The 6,000-nt window shown below is 40.5% G+C and overlaps 6 non-coding genes across 6 annotated transcripts; all 6 read right to left on the reverse strand.

The window, feature by feature from the left end:
* Positions 1–274: 274 nt before the first annotated feature.
* trnat-agu (transfer RNA threonine (anticodon AGU)) lies at positions 275–348 on the reverse strand. Its single transcript has one exon. It is a non-coding gene; the product is annotated as a tRNA-Thr (tRNA).
* Positions 349–1,363: 1,015 nt separating this feature from the next.
* Positions 1,364–1,437, reverse strand: trnat-agu (transfer RNA threonine (anticodon AGU)). The gene has a single exon. It is a non-coding gene; the product is annotated as a tRNA-Thr (tRNA).
* A 998-nt stretch (positions 1,438–2,435) lies between these two features.
* Positions 2,436–2,509, reverse strand: trnat-agu (transfer RNA threonine (anticodon AGU)). Its single transcript has one exon. It is a non-coding gene; the product is annotated as a tRNA-Thr (tRNA).
* A 1,002-nt stretch (positions 2,510–3,511) lies between these two features.
* Positions 3,512–3,585, reverse strand: trnat-agu (transfer RNA threonine (anticodon AGU)). The gene has a single exon. It is a non-coding gene; the product is annotated as a tRNA-Thr (tRNA).
* A 1,000-nt stretch (positions 3,586–4,585) lies between these two features.
* On the reverse strand, positions 4,586–4,659 carry trnat-agu (transfer RNA threonine (anticodon AGU)). The gene has a single exon. It is a non-coding gene; the product is annotated as a tRNA-Thr (tRNA).
* Positions 4,660–5,678: 1,019 nt separating this feature from the next.
* On the reverse strand, positions 5,679–5,752 carry trnat-agu (transfer RNA threonine (anticodon AGU)). Its single transcript has one exon. It is a non-coding gene; the product is annotated as a tRNA-Thr (tRNA).
* Between the last annotated feature and the right edge of the window lie 248 nt (positions 5,753–6,000).

Raw genomic sequence — 6,000 nt, forward strand, 5'->3', positions numbered from 1 at the left:
TCATGTTCTGACAGAGACCTGTACAAGCTGGCTGAACTCTTCATTTAGCGTTCGAAATGAATCAACTGAAGAACCAGTTGAACTCGAGACAGTTGGTACGTTGCTATTCTTTGAAAAACTTCCCTTTTTCCGTGAAATTGGAATATCTCAATTGCATCTTCCTCACATCTTTTATCCTCTCATCACTCCAAATTCTCAAGACTCATTGGTTGAGAAAAGCAGAAAACTCTCCAATCTGACCTTTCCACCAATGTGGTCAATGACATGTTTGAAAAGGCTCTGCTGAGATTCGAACTCAGGATCTCCTGTTTACTAGACAGGCGCTTTAACCAACTAAGCCACAGCGCCTGCAGTTGCAAATTATGCTGCAGGTAAGAACACCGCCACACGTATTTATATCAAACATGTCTCATTCATTTAACCCATATCTCTGTCTTGCAAAATCACGTCACAAAACAGATGTTATTTACTAATATTGGAATCGATATGGACTCCTTCAATTGTCTAGCAACAGGGTTTCTTAAGCTATGTTTTGGGACCCAAAGTGGGCCTGAGTATGTGAGAGGTGGGCAGCGCGATATCAGTAAACATTTTGAGTCACAAGCTATTTCTTCTTAATTTCGGTCATCCGAGGACAGTACATTTTTCATTTGGGTCTCGAACTGAATAAACTCAAGATACTCTGACATGGATTCTTAAACTATGGTTTGGGACCCAAAGTGGGAATATCGCGAGATATGAGTAAACATTCAGAATCATACACGATTTCTTCATCATTTTGGTCGTTTCGGGGAAACTACATTTCTCAGTTGGATCTCGAGATTAAAAATGGTAAAAACCTAAGAAAAAGCAGATGAATCAGTTAATGTAAGTAATTAACCTAGCATGAGATGGGGACTTTGTCAAATGGAAGAGTTATTGAGTTTCTTAGCTCACACAGGAGGTTTCAACTCATTCAAAATACAAACCTTTTGAAATGGCAATTCTTTGCCGTGACCCGGATTCAGACCGGGGTTCCTGCGGCCACAACGCAGAGTACTAAACACTATACGATCACAGCGAGCTACCAAAGATTGCTTGTAAAGCCTACTCATGTTCTGACAGAGACCTGTACAAGCTGGCTGAACTCTTCATTTAGCGCTCGAAATGAATCAACTGAAGAACCAACTGAACTTGAGACAGTGGTACGTTGCAATTCTTTGAAAAACTTCCCTTTTTCCGTGAAATTGGAATATCTCAATTGCATCCTCCTCACATCTTTTATCCTCTCATCACTCCAAATTCTCAAGACTCATTGGTTGAGAAAAGCAGAAAACTCTCCAATCTGACCTTTCCACCAATGTGGTCAATGACATGTTTGAAAAGGCTCTGCTGAGATTCGAACTCAGGATCTCCTGTTTACTAGACAGGCGCTTTAACCAACTAAGCCACAGAGCCTGCAGATGCGAAGTATGTTGCAGGTAAGAAAACCGCCACACGTATTTATATCAAACATGTCTCATTCATTTAACCCATATCTGTCTTGCAAAATCACGTCACAAAACAGATGTTATTTACTAATATTGGAATCGATATGGACTCCTTCAATTGTCTAGCAACAGGGTTTCTTAAGCTATGTTTTGGGACCCAAAGTGGGCTTGAGTATGTGAGAGGTGGGCAGCGCAATATCAGTAAACATTTTGAGTCACAAGCTATTTCTTCTTAATTTCGGTCATCCGAGGACAGTACATTTTTAATTTGGGTCTCGAACTGAATAAACTCAAGATACTCTGACATGGATTCTTAAACTATGGTTTGGGACCCAAAGTGGGAATATCGCGAGATATGAGTAAACATTCAGAACCATACACGATTTCTTCATCATCTTGGTCGTTTCGGGGAAACTACATTTCTCAGTTGGATCTCGAGATTAAAAATGGTAAAAACCTAAGAAAAAGCAGATGAATCAGTTAATGTAAGTAATTAACCTAGCATGAGATGGGGACTTTGTCAAATGGAAGAGTTATTGAGTTTCTTAGCTCACACAGGAGGTTTCAACTCATTCAAAATACAACCCTTTTGAAATGGCAATTCTTTGCCGTGACCCGGATTCAGACCGGGGTTCCTGCGGCCACAACGCAGAGTACTAAACACTATACGATCACAGCGAGCTACCAAAGATTGCTTGTAAAGCCTACTCATGCTCTGACAGAGACCTGTACAAGCTGCCTGAAATCTTCATTTAGCACTCGAAATGAATCAACTGAAGAACCAGCTGAACTTGAGACAGTTGGTACGTTGTAATTCTTTGAAAAAGTTCCCTTTTTCCGTGAAATTGGAATATCTCAATTGCATCCTCCTCACATCTTTTCTCCTCTCATCACTCCAAATTCTCAAGACTCATTGGTTGAGAAAAGCAGAACACTCTCCACTTTCCACCAATGACATGTTTGAAAAGGCTCTGCTGAGATTCGAACTCAGGATCTCCTGTTTACTAGACAGGCGCTTTAACCAACTAAGCCACAGCGCCTGTAGATGCCAAGTATGTTCCAGGTAAGAACACCGCCACATGTATTTATATCAAACATGTCTCATTAATTTAACCCATATCTCTGTCTTGCAAAATCACGTCACAAAACAGATGTTATTTACTAATATTGGAATCGATATGGACTCCTTCAATTGTCTAGCAACAGGGTTTCTTAAACTATGTTTTGGGACCCAAAGTGGGCCTGAGTATGTGAGAGGTGGGCAGCGCGATATCAGTAAACATTTTGAGTCACAAGCTATTTCTTCTTAATTTCGGTCATCCGAGGACAGTACATTTTTCATTTGGGTCTCGAACTGAATAAACTCAAGATACTCTGACATGGATTCTTAAACTATGGTTTGGGACCCAAAGTGGGAATATCGCGAGATATGAGTAAACATTCAGAATCATACACGATTTCTTCATCATTTTGGTCGTTTCGGGGAAACTACATTTCTCAGTTGGATCTCGAGATTAAAAATGGTAAAAACCTAAGAAAAAGCAGATGAATCAGTTAATGTAAGTAATTAACCTACCATGAGATGGGGACTTTGTCAAATGGAAGAGTTATTGAGTTTCTTAGCTCACACAGGAGGTTTCAACTCATTCAAAATACAACCCTTTTGAAATGGCAATTCTTTGCCGTGACCCGGATTCAGACCGGGGTTCCTGCGGCCACAACGCAGAGTACTAAACACTATACGATCACAGCGAGCTACCAAAGATTGCTTGTAAAGCCTACTCATGCTCTGACAGAGACCTGTACAAGCTGGCTGAACTCTTCATTTAGCGCTCGAAATGAATCAACTGAAGAACCAGCTGAACTTGAGACAGTTGGTACGTGGTAATTCTTTGAAAAAGTTCCCTTTTTCCGTGAAATTGGAATATCTCAATTGCATCCTCCTCACATCTTTTCTCCTCTCATCACTCCAAATTCTCAAGACTCATTGGTTGAGAAAAGCAGAACACTCTCCACCAATGTGTTCAATGACATGTTTGAAAAGGCTCTGCTGAGATTCGAACTCAGGATCTCCTGTTTACTAGACAGGCGCTTTAACCAACTAAGCCACAGAGCCTGCAGATGCGAAGTATGTTGCAGGTAAGAAAACCGCCACACGTATTTATATCAAACATGTCTCATTCATTTAACCCATATCTGTCTTGCAAAATCACGTCACAAAACAGATGTTATTTACTAATATTGGAATCGATATGGACTCCTTCAATTGTCTAGCAACAGGGTTTCTTAAGCTATGTTTTGGGACCCAAAGTGGGCCTGAGTATGTGAGAGGTGGGCAGCGCGATATCAGTAAACATTTTGAGTCACAAGCTATTTCTTCTTAATTTCGGTCATCCGAGGACAGTACATTTTTCATTTGGGTCTCGAACTGAATAAACTCAAGATACTCTGACATGGATTCTTAAACTATGGTTTGGGACCCAAAGTGGGAATATCGCGAGATATGAGTAAACATTCAGAATCATACACGATTTCTTCATCATTTTGGTCGTTTCGGGGAAACTACATTTCTCAGTTGGATCTCGAGATTAAAAATGGTAAAAACCTAAGAAAAAGCAGATGAATCAGTTAATGTAAGTAATTAACCTACCATGAGATGGGGACTTTGTCAAATGGAAGAGTTATTGAGTTTCTTAGCTCACACAGGAGGTTTCAACTCATTCAAAATACAACCCTTTTGAAATGGCAATTCTTTGCCGTGACCCGGATTCAGACCGGGGTTCCTGCGGCCACAACGCAGAGTACTAAACACTATACGATCACAGCGAGCTACCAAAGATTGCTTGTAAAGCCTACTCATGCTCTGACAGAGACCTGTACAAGCTGGCTGAACTCTTCATTTAGCACTCGAAATTAATCAACTGAAGAACCAGCTGAACTTGAGATAGTTGGTACGTTGTAATTCTTTGAAAAAGTTCCCTTTTTCCGTGAAATTGGAATATCTCAATTGCATCCTCCTCACGTCTTTTCTCCTCTCATCACTCCAAATTCTCAAGACTCATTGGTTGAGAAAAGCAGAACACTCTCCACCAATGTGTTCAATGACATGTTTGAAAAGGCTCTGCTGAGATTTGAACTCAGGATCTCCTGTTTACTAGACAGGCGCTTTAACCAACTAAGCCACAGCGCCTGTAGATGCCAAGTATGTTCCAGGTAAGAACACCGCCACACGTATTTATATCAAACATGTCTCATTCATTTAACCCATATCTCTGTCTTGCAAAATCACGTCACAAAACAGATGTTATTTACTAATATTGGAATCGATATGGACTCCTTCAATTGTCTAGCAACAGGGTTTCTTAAACTATGTTTTGGGACCCAAAGTGGGCCTGAGTATGTGAGAGGTGGGCAGCGCGATATCAGTAAACATTTTGAGTCACAAGCTATTTCTTCTTAATTTCGGTCATCCGAGGACAGTACATTTTTCATTTGGGTCTCGAACTGAATAAACTCAAGATACTCTGACATGGATTCTTAAACTATGGTTTGGGACCCAAAGTGGGAATATCGCGAGATATGAGTAAACATTCAGAATCATACACGATTTCTTCATCATTTTGGTCGTTTCGGGGAAACTACATTTCTCAGTTGGATCTCGAGATTAAAAATGGTAAAAACCTGAGAAAAAGCAGATGAATCAGTTAATGTAAGTAATTAACCTACCATGAGATGGGGACTTTATCAAATGGAAGAGTTATTGAGTTTCTTAGCTCACACAGGAGGTTTCAACTCATTCAAAATACAACCCTTTTGAAATGGCAATTCTTTGCCGTGACCCGGATTCAGACCGGGGTTCCTGCGGCCACAACGCAGAGTACTAAACACTATACGATCACAGCGAGCTACCAAAGATTGCTTGTAAAGCCTACTCATGCTCTGACAGAGACCTGTACAAGCTGGCTGAACTCTTCATTTAGCTCTCGAAATGAATCAACTGAAGAACCAGAATCATACACGATTTCTTCATCATTTTGAGACATTTGGTACCTTGTAATTCTTTGAAAAAGTCACCTTTTCCGTGAAATTGGAATATCTCAATTGCAAACTCCTCACATATTTTCTCCTCTCATCACTCCAAATTCTCAAGACTCATTGGTTGAGAAAGCAGAACACTCTCCACCAATGTGTTCAATGACATGTTTGAAAAGGCTCTACTGAGATTCGAACTCAGGATGTCCTGTTTACTAGACAGGCGCTTTAACCAACTAAGACACAGCGCCTGTAAATGCCAAGTATGTTCCAGGTAAGAACACCGCCACATGTGTTTATATCAAACATGTCTCATTCATTTAACCCATATCTCTGTCTTGCAAAATCACGTCACAAAACAGATTTTATATACTAATATTGGAATCGATATGGACTCCTTCAATTGTCTAGCAACAGGGTTTCACAAGCTATGTTTTGGGACCCAAAGTGGGCCTGAGTATGTGAGAGGTGGGCAGCGCGATATCAGTAAGCATTTTGA

The sequence above is a fragment of the Oncorhynchus clarkii genome, unplaced genomic scaffold, assembly GCF_045791955.1.
Source record: "Oncorhynchus clarkii lewisi isolate Uvic-CL-2024 unplaced genomic scaffold, UVic_Ocla_1.0 unplaced_contig_5775_pilon_pilon, whole genome shotgun sequence".
NCBI classification, from domain to species: Eukaryota; Metazoa; Chordata; class Actinopteri; order Salmoniformes; family Salmonidae; genus Oncorhynchus; species Oncorhynchus clarkii.